Source organism: Perognathus longimembris, chromosome 5 (assembly GCF_023159225.1).
Source record: "Perognathus longimembris pacificus isolate PPM17 chromosome 5, ASM2315922v1, whole genome shotgun sequence".
NCBI classification, from domain to species: domain Eukaryota; kingdom Metazoa; phylum Chordata; class Mammalia; order Rodentia; family Heteromyidae; genus Perognathus; species Perognathus longimembris.
This window is the reverse complement of record NC_063165.1, coordinates 85,695,484-85,716,303: the sequence shown is the minus strand read 5'-3', so window position 1 is coordinate 85,716,303 and position 20,820 is coordinate 85,695,484.

The following is a 20,820-nucleotide window of genomic DNA, read 5'->3' as shown; positions in this document are numbered from 1 at the left end:
GTTGCAGAGTATGAACATGAAAATTTGGCAGAAATATTCATTCATTCAAGAAACTTATTATAGGATGACTGAAATAGAAGCTGCAATGTGAACTTCCAATAATCAAAGTTCTAACAGGTGAAGTGTATTATAAAGACAAGGGGATTTGATCCTCACTCCCTTGTGAGCAATGGATTTCTACATTGAGAAAGAAAAAAAGGACCAGAATATTCAATTGCTGTTACTTTACATTTGTATTATTGAATGTAAGGGACAGTGCCATATATAAAGCAAGCATCACATAGTTATTTATAATTTTGGCTACTAGTGGATGAAGCCTCAAAATCTGTTCACATAAAGCTTCCTCTCTGATATGCAATACATTGATTCTGACCAGCCTGGTTCATTTTCAAGCTCTGGTTCACAGACATCACAGAGTCATCAAAAGCAACAGATTTACACCAAGTTCTACACGAAGAAAATACTGTGCTATGTTCACATCAGGACGCATTCCCTTTAGTCAAATGTTACTATAGATTGTACCAGGTAAGGAAGAAAGAGACTGTTGTGTGATAGAATGCCTTATAATTTTGTTTCATAGCCAACAGCCAAGTCGGAAATTGAAGTACACAGATATATGAAAGCTTTATTATTCATATGCAAATGCTTCCTGCAAGAATTCATTAACCCAATTAATATATGAATCATGTTATTCATGAGTTTTCTCTCATTTTCAATAGTAATGCTAAAATAAATATACTAGAACTAAAACAACCAGGTTTCTTTCAGAAATATTTGCATCTGTTAAAAGTGAACAAAAGAAAATGAGAAAGCTAATAAATGAAGCTTAAAATGTATATATATATTTTTGTGTTAGTGTCTCAAGGTTTTTCCAGGACCAGCTTTGGGCTGTCATTCTAAAAATACCTCCCTGAATGGCTTGGATTACTGCTATGCAGAATCACACCAAGCCTGTTTATTGCCTTCGAATCACTAATTCTATGAGTACACAGGCATTCTATATTATTAGTGTAGAAAACATCTCCCTGGTAATATGTTCATCACAATATTTTTATAAGACAATTCAACACGAAAATCATTGTCAAATCATAAGGGAAATGATTACAGCAATTATTGTTAGACTGGAACATTGCTGAGTAAATTGTTTCCATATTCCTCCCCTTCATTTTCCTGGTACAAATTGAAAGCTCAGAAATAGTACTGCACTCGTTGGTGCTTTTTTTATTCCTTCAACAACTATGTATTGTATAATATCAGTTTTGGACTTTTGCTAGGCGTGGTGAGGTAGGAAGAATATCATGTAGATTTGTCTTCAGGGAGTCATAGCTGGTGATGCAGTTCATGTCAGGAAAAAGTAAAGCATGCATGTACGATTCTGGAGTCCAAATACTCTATCAGTGGTTCATAAAAGCTTATTGAGTAGATTGTGGAAACACAGACATGGATAAAGGATGAAAGAAGGAAAGACAGGAATTCTCTCAATCTGAAGAACCAGAGGAAGTCAGTGAATGACTTAGTCAGGTAAGTGAGACGATTTTTCTCTGCTGGGGAAAATATTAGGGGAAATAAGGAACTTGAAGGGAATCAAAAAATATTCAGTAAGAGAATCAATTAACTTGGAGGAAGATGATGACTGGGGAGAATATTCCAAACATTCTTTTTTGTGATGTACATTTTTCATGTTGGAAAATTTCTACAGATGCTTTTATGTTGTCCTTTCTGAGATTTTTTTGAAAGTATATTTTTATGACACAGATATATGAATACATTATTATTTAGCTTGTAGAATACAAAAGGCATCTTTATAAAATCTAATTTAAAATCACCTTAATTACACTAAGCAGCTATTGAAATCATATAAATTAAATGTACATATAAAAGAGGTCTCTTCTTCATCAAGAAAGAAAGTATAGTTGTCTTTTCTGTGTGGGTAAGTCCTCATTTTTAATTAGAGATAGAGATACAAGTGAGTCATGGTGGAGACTGTACTACCTGTTGCTAAAGCCTAAGAGCCAATCTGATGTTCACAATTCTCTCAGGACAGGAAACCTCAAAACACTCAGAGGAAAAACAAAGGAGATCGCTTCGGGTCTACTCTCTAGAGAGGCCCACATGAGTGAAATAAGCATTGTCTTTGAAATGTTTCCTTGCCTTCCTCTTCTTCATTCCTTACGTGAAAAGACACTGGAAAAGAATCAGGAGAAAAGTTTGAAAGAGAGTCTCTTCTGAGGTGTTCAAACACAAAGAATAACAAAAGAAAAATGTCATAGTTTAATTCATTTTGATTGTCATATACACCATCACTGCTTTCTACACTTTTCACTTGGATTTGTTATTAACAGGGGAGCTATAATACTGGGTAAAATGACACTTCAGATTGTGTTGAGGAGTTGTCATTTCCTAAAAGATTTTGTTAACAATTCTATTAACACATAAATATCATTGGAGCAAGGGCAAGACTCACAAAATTATTTCTCTAGATGCAGAAATAGCATTTGATAAAATCTAGCACCCATTTATGATAAAAGCTTTGAAGAAACTAGGATTCCAGGGAACATTCCTGAATCTAATAAAGCTGTCTATGACAAACCCACAGCAAGCATTATACTGAATGGTGAAAACTTAAAGCCATTTTCTCTAAAATCAGGAGCAAGACAAGGTTGTCCACTCTCTCCTCTCCTGTTCAACATAGTACTAGAGTTCCTAGCTAGAGCAACAAGGCAAGAGGAAGACATAAAGAGGATCCAAACAGGAAAAGATGAAGTCAAACTCTCTCTCTCTCTGAAAATGACATGATCCTGTATCTTAAAAACCCCATAGACTCTATTCCCTAGTTACTTGAGCTGATCCAAAACTTTGGCAAAGTAGCAAGCTATAAAATAAATCCTCAAAAATCAATGGCTTTTCTATTTGCCAACTACCCGAAGAGTGAGGCTGAAATCAGGAAAGCAACTACTTTCGCAATAGCATCAAAAAAAAAAAATTACTTAGGAATAACCGTAACCAAAGAAGTGAAAGACCTCTATGATGAGAACTTTAAAAACCTGAAGAGGGAAATTAAGGCAGAAGTAAGGAAATGGGAAAACCTCTCATGCTCCTGGATTGGGAGGATCAACATTGTGAAAATGGCAATATTGCCAAAAGCTACGTACAAATTCAGTGCAATAGTCATCAATATCCCAGTACCATTCTTTGATGAAATAGAGGAAGCAATCCAGAAATTCATATGGAACAATAAAAGACCCAAATAGCAAAACCAATTCTAAGTAGAAAGAACAGTGCTGGAGGAATTTCAATACTAAACTTCAAGCTGTATTACAAAGCTATAGTAAGAAAAACAGCTTGGTATTGGCACGAGAACAGGCCTCAGGACCAATGGAACAGAACTGAAGACCCAGAAATGAACCCACAGAACTATGCCTACTTAATCTTTGATAAAGGAGCTAAAAAATAGGATGGAACAAAGACAGCCTCTTCAACAACTGGTCCTGGCAAAACTGGTTCAACACCTGTAACAAACTAAAAATAGATATTTATATATCACCCTGCATCAAAATTAATTCCAAATGGATCAAAGACCTCGAGGTAAAATCAGATAAGTTGAAAACACTACAATAAGGAACAGGAGAAATGCTTGGGATTTATTATTATGCTTGGCAACAGAGAAATGCTTGGCACAGAATGAAACTTTCTTCATAAAGGCCCAGAAATGCAACAAATCAAAGAAAGGCTCAACAAATGGGATTGCATCAAACTGCAGAGCTTCTGCACAGCAAAGGACATAGCTTGCAAGATAAACAGAAAGCCACAGACTGGGAGAAGTTCTCTACCAGCCATACAATGGACAAAGACCTCATATCTAAAATATATGCAGAACTCAAAAAATTAAATTCCTCCAAAACAAATCCTCAAAGAACCAATGTCCCCCTCAACAAATGGGCTAAGGACCTAAAAAGAGACTTCTCTGAAGAGGAAATGAGATTGGCCAAGAGACAAATGAAGAAGTACTCTATGTCACTGGCCATAAAAGAAATGCAAATCAAAACAACACCAAGATTCCACCTCACCCAAGTAAGAATGTCTATTATCAGGAAAACTAAGGATAACAAATGCTGGAGGGGATGTGGCCAAAAGGGAACCCCACTACATTGTTGGTGGAAATGTAAACTGGGTCAGCCACTCTGGCAAGCAGTATGGAGATTCCTCAGAAGGCTAAACATAGACCTCTGCTACAACCCAGCAGCCCCACTTTTGGACATCTACCCAAAAGATTACAAACAAGAACACACTAAAGCCACCAGCACAACAGTGCTCATCACAGCACAACTTGTCATTGCCAAAATATGGAACCAACCCAGATGTTCCTCAATAGACAAGTGGATCAGGAAAATGTGGTACATATACACAATGGAATTCTATGCCTCTATCAGAAAGAATGACATTGCCCCATTCATAAGGAAATGGAAGAACTTGGAAAAAAAAATCATGCTAAGTGAAATGAGCCAGACTCAAAGAAACATGGACTCTATGGTTTCCCTCACAGGGAATAATTAGCACAGGTTTAGGCTGGTCACAGCTGAGGATCACAAGAGCCCAATAGCTATGCCCTTATGAACACATAAGATGATGCTAAGTGTAATGGACTCCATGCTATGGAAACAATTGGAATATCATTTTTGTAATTATTTTCAACATGCCATGTAAAACTGTATCCTATTTTTCTCTCATATTTTCTTCCTGTGGTTTTTACCCCTGCTATCACTCTATCTGATCTTAGTATCCTGGATACTGTATACAGGGGTATTAGAACTAGGGAAGGGAAAGAGAATACCAAATTTAAGAGACAAAGAATAAAAAGAGAAACGACTCCAAAAGCAATACTTACAAAACCATTTGGTGTAAACCAACTGAACAACTCATGGGGGGAGAAGAGGGGCTAAGGGAGGAGGGAGGCATGGGAAAAATGAGGGAGGAGGTAGAAAGTTGAACAAGAAATACACTTACTGCCTTACATATGAAACTGTAACCCCTCTGTACTTCACTTTGACAATAAAGGAAAAAAATAAGAAACACACACACACACACACACACACACACACACACACACACACACACAGTCTCACTGGCTTTTCTGTCCTGGGTAGATCCCAACCTTGATCCTCAGACTTCTCTCCCTGAGTAGCTGGGATTACAAGCATGAGCCACTAGTCCTGGGCTCAATGACACTTTTAGATATTAGAAATATACGAACCAATGCAACAGCCATACTTACAAAACTTTATGCTATACACTACCTGTATAACTCATGGGGAGAAGGGGAAATGAGGGAGGAGGTAACAAGTTGGATGAGAAATATACTCACTGTCTTACATATGAAACTGTAACCACTCTGTACATCACTTTGTTTTTTTTTTTTTTTTTTTTTTTTGGCCAGTCGTGGGCCTTGGACTCAGGGCCTGAGCACTGTCCCTGGCTTCTTCCCGCTCAAGGCTAGCACTCTGCCACTTGAGCCACAGCACCGCTTCTGGCCGTTTTCTGTATATGTGGTGCTGGGGAATCGAACCTAGGGCCTCGTGTATCCGAGGCAGGCACTCTTGCCACTAGGCTATATCCCCAGCCCTCTGTACATCACTTTGATATGTGTGTGTATACATATAAATACATATATATAATCTGGAGTCATTCTCCAACATTTGTTGTAGCACAAGTTTTTTTAAATTATGTTAATGTGATGTACAGAGGGGTTTCAGTTACATAAGTCAGGTAATTAGTACATTCCTTTTTTAAGTGTCACCTCGTCCCTCACTCTCCCAAATAATATATATATATATATATATATATATTTTTGGCCAGTCCTGGGGCTTGGACTCAGGGCCTGAGCACTGTCCCTGGCTTCTTTTTGCTCAAGGCTAGCACTCTGCCACTTGAGCCACAGCGCCACTTCTGGCCGTTTTCCATATATGTGGTGCTGGGGAATCGAACCGAGAGCTTCATGTGTAGGAGGCAAGCGCTCTTGCCACTAGGCCACATTCCCAGCCCCAGTGCAATTCTTTTTGAAAAGCATCATCTCTTCCCTCATTTTCTTCCAGTATTTTCCTTTTCCCTCCAGACTCCCTCCCCCACAAGTTGAATTGTTCATTTTCATCATAATCTCTAGCTAAATTACTTCACACTTTGTCCCCACATTTCTGTCCTTTCCCCTTACTTTCCCCAAACCAGATAAATTTGCATACAAGACAAAAGGTACAGAAATCAAAAACAGCGACAAAAGGGAATGCTGTAAACCAAGAGAAAATAGGGGAAAACAAACAGAAAACAATGCACTAGAAAAGCTCTTGTTTCCATTTTTTGGAGTTCATTTCAAGAAGCATCATCCTGTATGATCATATGGAAATAGTTATTGAGCCCTCTGATCATCTCCTAAGCATATCTTCCTTTGGTCTTACTGTGTGAATGTTTAAAATCCTGTTTAATTTATTATGTCCAAGTGTAATTTTTTGTCTTTTACTATTCATTGTAGATTTATAGGCACATTCTAATTATTAAAAATGATGGAAACCATGCAACCTATGTTTCTTTGGGTCTGGCTTACTTCACTTATAATTTCTTCCAAGTCTTTCCATTTCCTTATGAATGTTACAATAGCATTCTGTCTGATGGGTGAGTAGAATTGCATTGTGTATATATGCTGCATTTTTTGGATCTATTCATGCACTGAGGAGCATCTGAGCTGATTCTGTATCTTGGCTATGGTAAATAATGTTGCAGTGAACATGGTTTTGCTGGTAGCTTTAGTGCAGCATTTTTGTGTGTGTGTTCATGTGGATAAACGGCCAGGACTGGGATTGCTGGGTAATAGGGGAGCTCTGGGTTTAGTTTTTTGAGGAACCTCCATGTGGCTTTCCAGAATGGTTGAACAAAGTCTGCATTCCCACCAACAGTGTGATAGTGTTCCCTTTTGGCTACATGCCCACTGGCATCTAGTAATGTTAGTTTTCTTGACAATGGCCACTCTAACTGTGACGAGGTGAAATCTCAATGTTGTTTTCATTGCATTTCTTTTCTGGCCAAAGATGATGAACATCTCTTCATTTGTTTATTGGTCATTTTACTTCTTCTTCTGAAAAGTCTCTCTTTAACTCTTTAGCTCGTGTATTAACTGGTCTGTTTTTCCTTTGAGAACTTATTTGGGGGGGAGGAGTTCAATTTTTTTTAGCTTAAGCAAATTTTAGATACGAGGCATTTGTCTGATTCATAGCTAGTAAAGATCTTCCCCCATTCTGTAGGCTTTCAATTTAACTTTCTGGCAATGTCTTTTGCCATGCAGAAACTCTACAGTTTGATGCAATCCCATTTATCAATTTATGATGTAGATGAAACTGAGTATGTTAAGCTTCCTTCCAAAATATGAATAATATGAATGACTTTAGCAAGACCAGATTATCTGGAGGACTATGTCTGAAAGGACCTACAATTCAGGCTTCATTATTACAGGAGAAATGCTATCCTTAATGCAAGACACCTGCAATAAATATTACTTGATATTGTTTCTAGAGGTCCAACCATTCTGTAAATGGATATTAACATATATGACAATTTGTTACAGACTACTCTACAGTCACCAAAAATATCACTGTTACTGAGTCACTTTCTGCTTATACCATACCATATTAAAGTCAAAGGTTAATTGGAGTTTTCATATTAATATAAGTTATTCAATTTTGGTTCATTTTTCCCAGAAGGAGATCATCATATATAAGACTATATATAAGGACTTTTATGAAGTAGAGTGCTGGTGACTTATACCTGTAATCCTAATTACTCAGGAAGTGAGATTTGAGGATTGTGGTTTAAAGCTGGCCCATACAGGAAAGTCCATACGACTCTTATCTCCAATAAATTACTCAAAAATAAATGAAGCAAATCGAAATGAATTCCAAGAATTGGAAACAAGAGATTCTTTTTATGTCCTGTGTGGAGGACATATGTCCTGTATTTCTTTTTTTCTTTCTTTCTGTTTTCGTTTTCTGTACCCTTTGTCTTGTATGTTATCTGATCCATGGAAGGGAAAGTAAATTACAGAAACAGCAGGACAGGGGATGAACTAATGCGACAATGATACTCAGTAGACACTATGTTCAGAATTAACTTTACAACTTCAGGGAAGGGGAGTGAGGAATGGTAGCTGGAGAAAATGAGGGAAGGGGTAAAAATGTTTGAAAAGCAATGTACTCATTACCTTACTTATGTAACTGTAGCCTCCCTGTTCATCACCTTTACAATATTTTTTAAATAAAAGTAAAGCCAGAGGTAACATGATAAACTGCACAGGAAGCTAGGCATTCAAACACAGTAAAAATCAAATGAGAGGCTAGGAATATGGCCTAGTGGTAGAGTGCTTGCCTTGTACACATGAAGCCCTGGGTTCAATTCCTCAGCACCACATATACAGAAATGGCCAGAAGTGGCGCTGTGGTTCAAGTGGCAGAGTGCTAGCCTTGAGCAAAAAGAAGCCAGAGACAGTGCTCAGGCACTGAGTTCAAGCCCCAGGACGGGCAAAAAAAAAAAAAAATCAAATGAGGATGTTCTTAGGAAAGGAAAACGAAGGTGCAATGTCTATGTGCCTCTGATCATATAAAACAATATTTATTGAAACGAACTCCAGGAAATGGAAACTGGGGTTTTGTTTTTTGTTTTCTTTCATTTTTGTCTTGCTTGTTTGTCTCTCTTGGGAGGGTAAAGGGGCACAGAAATGGAGGGACAAAGGATGAACAAATGCAGCAGTCGTACTAGACACTATGTTGAAAATGAACTGCACAACTTGTGGGTGGAGACAGGAGGAAAACATAACTAGGATTATAGGAGTGAGCCCCCTGCTTCTGACTGCCCTCACAACTTTAAATACTTTGCTTCCCTCACAGTTTTATTGAAATAAAGAGTTCTTATTAATATCTAAAGTTATTGTTTTTATCTTTTTTCCTTTATCATATCAAAATTAATAGCTAAATAATGAGTTCTATAGAACATAATTTTATTTAACATGGAATATAAAAATTCTTCAGAATTACTTCATAGATGTTATAAATCGTGTGTGTGTGTGTGTGTGTGTGTGTGTGTGTGTGTGTGTTAGTAGTAGTATTAGGGCCTGAACTCAGGGCCTGGGAACTCTTATTTAGCTTTTACTCTCAAAGCTGGGGTCTTCTCTACTGAAATATTTGACTTTTTTTAAAAGCTGTGATGTGCTTTTAATTTATTTTTTATTCAAACCATCCTATGGTAGGCTCTATTTCAAGTTTAGTAGTGGGTGATACCTTTAAGAAAAACATAAAATATACACGCAACTGTGGTGCGGTACATATCTCACTTAAACATGATCCTGGGTTCTAGCCTCAATATCACAAAACTAAAAGTAAGCAAGGACAATAACCAAAGGCCAAAGAGAGCACTGTTCCCTGTTTGTAAGTACCATTACTATTATTTGTACATCCTGAATGTCAAAGTAGAACCCAGTAAAAGAAAGGGTAAGTTTGAAGCTGGTTATAGGTTATATGGAAAATATAAGCTGATTGTAAGAAATGTAACTAGCATGGCAAAGAACAAAGCTAACAAGATCATTAGAAACTCCACAGAACTGGAGACGATTTTAATCAGCTATGCATCAGACAAGGGCCTCATATCCAAAATATACTTAGAGCCCCAAAAATTAAACCAACCCCAAAAATAAACCCTCAAAGAAACAACAACCCAATTAATAAATGGGCTAATCACTTAGAGACTTCTCAAAGAAAGACGGATGGCCAATAGATGCATGAAGAAAAATTCACCTTCTCTGGCCATAAAGGAAATGCAAATCCAAACAACTTTGGGGCTCTACCTCATCCCAGTTAGAACGGCCATTATCAAGAAAACTAACAAAAAAAATGGTGGTGGGGATATCACTCAAAGGGAGCTCTTTTAAATTGTCAGTGGGAATGTAAAATTGTTCAACCACTCTGCAAAGCCATATGGAGGCTCTTCAAAAAACTAAACATAGAGGTTCCTCTATGACTCCATTTATCCAAAAGAAGACAAGCAAGGCACACTAAAGCTACCAGCACAATCATGTTCACTGCAGCATTATTTACCATAGCCAAGATACGGAATCCGCTCAGATGCCCCTCAGTGGATGAATGGATCAAGAAAATGTGGTATATACACAATGCAATTCTACTCACCCACCAGAGAGAATGCTACTGTAACATTCATAGGGAAGTGGAAAGACTTGGAAAAAAATTATAATAAGAAGGCAGACCCAAAGAAACATAGGTTTCATAGTTTCTGTCATTCATGGTAGCTAGAATATGCCTATAAATCTACAAGTAAACGAGATGGTAAAAGACAAAATACACTGAGACATGACCAATTATACAAGTCTCTAGGCCTTCAAATACAATAGAATCAAAGGATGATATTAGGAACACAAAGCTGCAATACCTATGTGCAACTGCTTGTATAAAATAATTATTGAAATGAACTCCAGGAAATGGAAACAAGGTCTTTTTCATGGTTGACATTTTTCTTTTCTTCTTGTCATGTTTGTTCAGTTATCTGTCCTTGGGAGGGCAAGGGGGACACGGAAGTGGAGGGACAGAAGGTGAACAAATGTAGCAGTGGTACTCAATAGACACTATGTTGTATATGAACTATGCAACTTTGGGGTGGGAACAGGAGGGAAAAACTAGCATAAATTGAGGGAAGGGGTGACATTGTCCAAAAAACAAATGTATTCTTTACCTGACTTTTGTTACTGTAACCCCACTATATCACCTTTAAAATAACAATAAAAATGCAAATGCATGAAAGGAAAAAAATAATATGAGCATCATACTCCCCAGTTGAAATGAACTTTAAGCTAAGCCCTATCCCAGTAACTCTGCATTATTTAATGCAAGCTTTAGCAACCACAAATTTAAAAATATGGATTCTTAAGTCATTCTTGTCTTTTGTATAAGGTTAAATAAGATTGATATAAGTACTGATTTCTTGCTATTGCTGCACACTAATACTTGATTTCTTTGTGTATTTGTTATTTAAAGACATATCTGTATAGTATTATACAGATGTAATCTGTACAGAACTATTTAATGATTCTCAATTTGGTGACATATGAGGATCATTTGGGTAATTCTAACTCTATTGATAATACAGAGTTTCTTATGTGAGAAAACAAAAAATAAGGCTCATAAGTTCTGAAATATTCCTCAGAACTGTGGTGTTTTGCTGTCTCCAAAACATGACAGACAATGAAGGGAGAGGGAAATTAAAATTTATAAAAATTAAAAGAACAAGGCACAGGCATTAGAACCAGGAAGTAAACTGGGGGGGGGGGGGGAAACAAAACTGTTGCAATCTCTCCTCCCATCACTTCATTTTAGAGTGACAGGGATAAAGTGGATATCTGTGCCTGCCTTCTCCTTTGAGATCTTAAAAGGTTGCAAAGTTTTCATGAGTAAGTAAAGAGACAAAGAATTTCTAAAAATTTATTTTATTGTCCCTGGGCGTTTCTTAGTCTTAGATCATAGCTCCATGTTTTTGCTGCACTCAGCATGCTCATCTGATGGTTAGCAGTTGCTACACCTAATCTCCATCCACCATATGCTTTCCTCTCTCCTTCCCCTCAGAGAGTATAAAGACTCTTGAAGACAGGAGCTAACACTTTGAATCTTGTTCCCATTCTCTGCGGGAAGCGTAAAATGTGTCTGCTTTTCTTTCCATTCCTTACTACTTTATCTTATTTATTAAAGTAATAATTTCTAGCTGGTGAGACATCTTGAGATTATTTTCATGTATGGCTCTCAATTACTTATGATTTTGTAGAGATACTAGTAAACGGAGGGAATCTTTCCATCCCTCAGCTGGTCATGTCACAACATTTCTACCATAAAATGCTAAGAAATTTAGGACATATGTTTTCAGATTGTCTTATATTGCAAAACCATGTGTGTGTGTGTGTGTGTGTGTGTGTGTGTGTGTGTGTGTGTGTGTGAATATTGGTGCTTGATCTCAGAATCTTGAACTCTTGCTTTGCTTTTTCACTGAGACCTGATGTTTTTACCACTTGAGCCAGACCTCCAGCACATCATTTTTGCTAGCTAATTGGGAACACAGTCAAATTTTTCTTTCTGGGATAGCTTTGAACTGAATTCCTCAGATCTCAACCATATTCACACTTTTACAGGAACTTTAAACCATAAGCTATTTCAGATACTGGGCCATAAAAGAGACTCGAGTCAGTTTCCTGTGTTTAGTAAAAATTCTACCCCTCTCCATAAATGACTATTCTTGAGACCCAAGATTGGACAGCAATTCTCCCAAAAGCACTATCAGAATTTAGAAGCATCCTAATTCCTTTGCACTATCTTCAACAATTTGCTCCCCATCACTAAGACTTAATTTACTGTACAAAAGCTCCTAAAATATCTTGAGGTAGCACTATTATCAGGGGGAGGAAAGAAATGAAGGGAAATGAGAAAAACAAAAATGAACAATTAGGAGGAAGAAACATTTCCCTCTTCCTGCACAAGAAATGAATGAAAAATCAAAATGGTGGTCTTTATATGAGATGTGTACACTTTCTGAGCTGTAGTACCGGTAATGCTGTACTAGTAATCCCTACTCATTACAAGCAATGCTGATAATAGTTCTTGGTGGGCTGTTGCCCAAAACATTGCCAGATGGTTTCTGTTTCTTGTGAAAAGCATAGACATGTTATTTGGGCTTACCTGAAACACTAGGTGAGTAGGAGAGTGTCAAGACGTTCATTTGCCAGACATTCCCTCCAATTTTCTTTCCTACCCAGGCCAAGAGTTTGCAGCTTTCCAGAGCAGAACGCAGCTGCAGACAGCCCTTTATGTCTCCTTATTCTTGTAACTTAACATCTAAAAGGAGAAGATGGTGGGAAGAAAGCTTGTTGCTTTGTTCAGTTTTAACTTGCTGATTTTATTTAAAAATGTTTAGCCCTTTTAGTGTTTATTGTTTTTAATTTCCCAGTTCCTTCACCCATCTGTCCAGCCTCACTATTTTCTGCCGTATCTATTTTCATCTATCTGTTTTTCACAGGATTTGTTCAAATCAAATAATTGTCAAATATTTATGTCCACTTGGATTATAAGAAATTTAGAATAAGTTTTCCTCAGTTCATGGATTGGGAGATTTACAAGGACTAAACCTTGACAACTGAAAATAAATGCTACATTTTTGAACTACTACGTTTTTGTTTGAGCTATTAATAAGAAAACTCTCATGCAGGGAACCACAAATGTAAAAATATTCCTTTCACTATGGTTATCTTCAAATATTGCAAGGATAATACACTAAATAAAAGCAATAGAAACCCAAGTATCAGTGACACATGCCTGTAAGGCTTGGTATTCGGAAAGCAAAAATCTGACAATAAAGTCAGCTTGGGCCGGAAAGTCTGTGAAACTCTTACCTCCAATTAACTACTAAAAAACCTAAGGTACAGCTCGAATCCTAGCGTGCCAGGCTTGAGGAAAAACTAAGGGACAGTGCCAATTCAAGCCCCAATGTTGGCAGGAGGGAATAACAAGAAAAACAAGTGTGAAAATAGAAAAGTCTAATGTACATTGTATCTAATTGCTCATCCTATGAATCAGTCAGCGGATGAGTTTTTCAGTCAAATGAGATGGTGGCTCTTTCCTCACCAACATGATTTCATTCAACACCATAGAAATAAAACCCTGCATTCAGTGCATACTATCACATGATAAGCTCTTGGCATGAAATAAAACGTGAAGCATTAAATTTGTAGGTTTAGAAAATCAATTTATTGTAAATGTTGAGTATAGGCATATGAAAAGGCTTAGAATTTTCCTAAAAGAAAGAAAAGCAGCATAGTTTTGGGGTTTAAAATAGTATTAATATAGTTCCATCTGCAAACCATACTTTCACTTTTAACTTGATTCCGACCCTGAGGATACAACTTGTATCAGTACATCCACATTTGCACAGAGTCTCTGTTAGAGTTTAGAATGAGTCTTAAATGCATGAAACTCAGTGAACAACTAAACCAAACTAGAAATTTCAGTTTCATGGGAACATTTATGTAGCAGGCCTGTCCTAGAAATCTTTCTTATCAACTAAATTCACCCCTAGAAGGAAAAAGCAGTTTTTCACTAAAAATAAGAAAAAGAAAAAAGTAAAATGCAAGTTTTAATTTAAATTGGAATAGTACAAGTATTACTGAACATGTGTGTTATTTTAAGAGTATGCCTATTACATTGTATCTAGTAAAAACAAAATTCAGTAGTGGGGTTTGAATTATCTGTGTTAGCAGGCACTCTACCACTTGTGTCATGCCTCCAGCAAGTAACATTTTACATTTTAAGTACAAAATCTTATCGTTCATTTCTTATTCTTTTTTTTTTTTTTTTTTGGCCAGTCCTGGGGCTTGGACTCAGGGCCTGAGCACTGTCCCTGGCTTCTTCCCGCTCAAGGCTAGCACTCTGCCACTTGAGCCACAGCGCTGCTTCTGGCCGTTTTCTGTATATTTGGTGCTGGGGAATCGAACCTAGGGCCTCGTGTATCCGAGGCAGGCACACTTGCCACTAGGCTATATCCCCAGCCCCTTATCGTTCATTTCTTTTCAGACATTTTCATTTACTTATTTTTGCTAATTAACAAAATTTTATATTTTTTGCAATACATAGACACGGTGAAGTAGCTAAGGGGAGCTAATTGATGTGTTAGCTTCCATGAGTATCTTTTATCCTACCAATTTTTGTTTTAATGTCTTTTGGGTATGTGTGTGTGCCAGTCTTGTGGCTTGAACTTAAGTTCTGGGCTCTGTCTCTGAGCTTTTGCACTCAAGGCTAACTTTCTACTATTTGACCTATAGCTCTACTTCTGGCTTTTTTGTGATTAATTGGCTATGAGTTTCAAATACTTTTTAAAAGATATTTAGAAGTTAGCTTAACATGTATTAACATGTATTAGCTTAACATGTATTTTTAATTTTTTAAAATTTTATTGTACAGGTGGTGTACAGAGCGGTTACAGTTACATAAGTCAAGTAATGAATGCATTTCATTTTGAACAGTGTTATCCCCTTCCTCATTCTCTCCCAGTTTTTCCCCTCCCAATTCCCGCCCTCCTACCCCACTGAGTTGTATAGTTCATTTCCAATATAGTGGGTTTCAGTGCTGAACAATTCAAAGACTTCCCTGCCTGGGCTGGCTTTGAACCACAATCCTCAGATCTTATCCTCCTGTCTAGCTAGGGTTACATGAGCCATTGGCACCCAGCTTTATGTTTTAGTTTCAATTGTTTTAACATTGCTGACTTTTTTCTGATCACTACCTGCATAAATGACTACTTTATTAACTCTGCTTTTTTTCTTATTTCTTTTGTGTCAAGGTTCTAAACATATTGATATGTACCTATCTATCTTCTAGAAGATCTGCATGCTATAAGTTAGTGAGAAATCTGACAGTTCAGTGCATGAATTTATACAAATTTATTGAGCCTATGTCAGTCCACTTACAACCTATGAAAGGATTAGATTTAATTATTGTGTAGCTTGTTCAACTCGAATGTTTTAAGATATATACCAACTATTGACATTGCTACTGTTACAAGAAATTGTATTAAATTACCTGGTTAAATGTTTTCCACGCGTGAGGGTGGAAGGGGACTACACAGGAGGTAACAAGGCCCTGCATACACCATCTAAATCTCCGCGTTGCGATTAAATGCTGAAAGGAAATTTTCTCTATTGAATATGGCAAAATGGAGTCCCACGCAAGCAAGAGTTCCCGGGACCAGGCAGGTGGCAAATGCACCTTCCGAGGTGACAAGGACCTGCCCCAGAGCAATTGCGGGGCTTTGCTTCATAAGGGAAGCTTTGCCAAAAGTTAAGATGATTTGGAGAAATCCAACAGGAAAGCTGTGCACGCTAAATGCAGCTGAAAATTGAAAACAAGGTGATCAGAATATTTACTCCCAAGTCATATGGAGAAACTTTGAAGCATTCATTCACGGTTACTTGTTGAAAATAGAACAGTGGCTGCAACCTGTTATCTTAGCTACTCAGAAGGCTAAAGCCCGAGGATGAAGCTTCCAGACCAGGCAGGAAAGCCGGTGAAAGTCTCATCTCCAATTAGCCAGGGAAAAGCTGGAAGTCAAGTTGTGACTCCAGTGTTAGAGAATGAGCCTCGAGTGGAGATGCTGGAGGATGGCAGCCAGGCTTCACATGCAGGCCCCAGGGTCAGCCCGAGCAAAGCAAAACTAAACAGAAATAACCCCCAAGACTTCCTGTGCTGCATTTAAAATGATAAAACAACCACGAAGTTTTAATTAGGACACGGACTACATACTAACACACAGATTTCATCTTAAACAGTGACGGGATTTAGTAAAAGTAACGCCAGTGGTCTATTATTAACAGTATTAATTTCATAAACTGCTGTGGTTGTATGACCTTAGTGCTGAGTCTAAAGACATGTCACTGAGATATATATTCAAATATGCTATACTACACACTTTGATTACAGCAAAATTATAGTTTATGCTTTGTCAAGTTTTTTTTGTTTTTATATTTTTAACTACAAAGATAAATATTCTTACTTTTTTGAAAAAAAATCTTGATTAATCTCTTATTTGAACAAATGTTGAAGTATGAACACCTAGTGGTAGATAAACTATCGTCTAAATGAATTTACTTAGGTGCTATTATTATATATTATCAGCAGCAATTAAACTCTTGTCCAAAAAGTTTAATCGAGGGTGCCTGTTGCAGTTACTCCACTTCCTATCATGCTAATTTTCTGATTTGCTAACTCACAGAATGCAGTAAGTCAAAAATGATATATGTGCACTAGCAATGCTGAAAGAAATTCATTAACTTCAATTTATCTTTAATCACAAATTCATGCAAATAAAATACTTTATAAATGAGATGAATAAAGTATCATTAGCCTCCAACTATGCAAACACAAAAGAATCCCGCAGATTAACAAGGAACAGGAATAACTTGGCAAAAATATCACAAATTCACAATGCTTTGTATGTGCTCATGGTTCATTGCTAGCAATTACTTTGACTTTCATTAAATAATTAGTACTCATGAGCAATTGTTAGGAGGACAGATTCTTTAGAGGGGCAAAATCTTAGGACTTGGACTGTAGTAGGATAGATAAGAGTAGCAATGATGTAAGATACAAAATGTGTAAAACCACATAATTTGGGGAACAAGTATATGACCAAAACCTAGCAAAGAAATAGATCAAATAAAGCAGAAAAACGAAAGCACCACATTTTCATCGCTGCAATCACATGATTTAAAACAAGACAGGTGAGGGTAAGCAAGAGCGTGGTAGGTATTTGTGAGATATGCAGAAATTCAGGTAGACGACTGGTGATTCTGTTTGTTCAAAAAAACTCTTAATGCCGAAGACTGTGGAGCCCTGAAGTTGCGTGTCCATATTACTTCACTCATCTTCCATCCCAGCATCAATGCCTAGATGAGAACTGAGGTTTGTAGTGTTAGCGATTGGTTTGGAATTGGTTATGCAACTGAAACCTTCTGTAGACAGAATCCTTGCCCTTTAATTTATCAACTAGGACTAAACCTAGAGCTCTATTAGGTTGAAGGCATTGTGCTAATGTCTTCATTTTAGAGCAAGCCACAGATCTAGAAGTAACTTGATTAAGAACAATTATGCAATGAGACAGTTGATACAGAGCTAGATTTTCAAGTTTCGAACTCCCATATACTGTATACAAATATACACTGTGTTTCAATAGCAAGGATGCAATGTAATTTTTTACAATTTTAGATAGATGAATGTATACATTAGATTTGTGTATATTTAATATATTTGTTATATTTTTTTTTTGTTTTTGTTTTTTTTGGCCAGTCCTGGGCCTTGGACTCAGGGCCTGAGCACTGTCCCTGGCTTCTTCCCGCTCAAGGCTAGCACTCTGCCACTTGAGCCATAGCGCCGCTTCTGGCCGTTTTCTGTATATGTGGTGCTGGGGAATCGAACCTAGGGCCTCGTGTATCCGAGGCAGGCACTCTTGCCACTAGGCTATATCCCCAGCCACTATTTGTTATATTTAAATAGTTGTACAAAGTAGTTTCCATTCAACAAAGCAGTTTATATGACAGTGCCTCCATGAATGACTTTCCTTTCAACATTCTCACCCCCCTCCCAACCCATCTCTACCCTCACTTTCTGTAATTTTTAGGGTACGTATTGAATTTTTGTCCTTTAACAAAGCAGTTTATGTATATAATGCATCTTGATCTATGTCACCCCTTCAACATTTTCACCCCTCTTTGATCTACCCTCTCCCTTACTTTTCTCAATTCTGGGCTTTATATAATGCATTCTTTCTTGCATTCTGTTCCCTTCCTATTCATTCTCTCCCCTTCTCCCCCACTTTTGCGAGTACCCATTTCCTAGTATATATCTTGTTGAGCTTTGATTTAGTTTTTTTTAAGAATTGTACTATTTGTGTTCTCCATAGTCTATTGTACTTCAGTTCATTCATTTATAATCATTTGCATATCACCTATGTATTTACTTGTAGATTTATAGGCACATTCTATTTCCCACAAATGAAGGAAAGCATTCAACCTGTATTTATCCAGACTTGTCTTACTTCACTTAATATAATTTTTCCAGGTTTTGTTTGTTTCCTTACAAATGGTACTAGCATTCTTTCTGAAGGATAAGTAGAATTCCGATGTGTGTGTGTGTGTGTGTGTGTGTGTGTGTGTGTGTGACCTCTTCCCTCTTTTTCTCCTAGTTTTCCCCTCCTGGCATTCCCCCCCCCACACAAGTTGTATATTTCATTTTCAACATAGTATCTAGTGAGTTTCACAGCTGTATTTTTTCACCCTTTGTCTTAACATTTCTGTGCTCACCCTTCCACTCCCCCAAAACAGATAAACTTACATACAAGACAAGAGGTACCGAAAACAAAAAAGAGAAAAAAATAAAAATCTAAATAACAAAAAACCCTCCTGTTTCCATTTCTTGGAATTCAGTTTGATAAGCATCATTTTATACGACCATATGTGCACAGCTATTGAGCCTTTGTGTTGCTAAGAATATCCTTCACTGTGTGAAAGTCTAGCATCCTATATACTATGTTTTCTTGAGCCACTGTCCACTGAGAGATAGCTGGGTTGATTCCATATCTTGGCTATTGTAAATAATGCTGCAATAAATATACTTTGTGGTGGATTTAGTTTTCCTTGCTGTGCTGTGCTGTATAAAGGCTTTCCAGAGTGGTTGAATGAGCTACATTCCCATCAACAGTTTAATAGAGTTCCCTTTTACCTGCATCCTCATCAGCATTTGTTATTGTTAGTTTTCTGGTTAATGGCCATTCTAACCAAGGTGATGTGAAATCTCACATGTTGTTTGGGTTTACATTTCCTTTATGGCCAAGGATGTTGAACTTTTTTCTTCATGTGTCTATTGGCCATTTTTGTTTCTTCTAAGATATTTCCCTTTAAATTTTTAGCCCATTTAGTTATTGGGTTGTTGTTTCATTTAGGGTTTGTTTGTTTTTCCAGTCCTGGGGCTTGAACTTTGAGCCTTGGCTCTGTCCTTGAGCTGATTTTGCTCAAGGCTCTATTACTCTATTGCTCTTACTCTAGCCACATGGCCACTTCCAGCTTTTTCTGAGTAATTTATTGGAGAGAAGAGCTTCACAGACTTTCCTACCCATGCTGGCTTCAAATTGTGATGCTCAGATTTCAGACTCCTGAGCAGTAAGGATTACAGGTTTGAACCAGTGGTGCCTGGCTCTTGGGATTATTCTTTGAGGGTTTAATTTTTTTGAGCTCTAAATATATACATATATATGATATTATACATATATGATAAGTATATATGTATAAGTATATATATCATATATCTGTATATATAAGTATGCTTATACTTATATATATTATTAACTCTTTGTCTGATATATAGCTGGTAAAACTCATCTCTCATTCTGTGAGTTTTCTATCTTATTAGCTCTATCATTTGCTGTGTAGAATCTTTTAACTTTGATGTTTCTCAGTTCTTTCACGAAGCAACTCTTAGATTTTTGTGCTTCTGCTTTCTTCTTAGAAAATTTTGAACTGTGCTTATAAACTTTAGTGTTCCTCATCTTGTAATATTTCATGGCTTCTGCTCTTTGATGCATTTTGAAGTGACACTGTATGAGGATCTATTTTCAGTTTTCTGCATGTGAATATCCAGTTTTGCCAGCACCATTTTTTGAAAAGACTGTCTTTCTTCTAGCCTATATGATTGGTTCTCTTATTGAATATTAGATGGTCATAGCTCTGTAGGTTTGCTTCTGGGTCTTTAGTTCTCTCCGTTGGATCTCATGCCTGTTTTTTGTGCCAGTACCAAGCTGTTTTCATTACTATGGTTCTGTAATACAGTTTGAAGTATAATATTGTTATTACTTCAACACTGTTCCACCTGCTAGGGGTTGCTCCTATTATGTGGGGTCTTCTGTTATTCTTTATGAAATTTTGGATTGTTTTCTCTATCATTAAATAATGTTGTTAGGATTCTGGTGGGTATGGAATTGAATTTGTGAATTGCTTTGGTCAGAATTACCATTTTCACAATATTAATTCTTCAATCTAGGAGCCTGGAAATATTTTCCATTTCCTTAAATCTTCTTGAGAAAGAATCTGACCAATTCCTTATTCACCTGTCTTTAATGATGTAACACAGTCAACTAGTTTCACTACAAGCAAACTATCTGTTCTGTGAAGGATTTGTGATTTGGAACTTCTACTTTGAC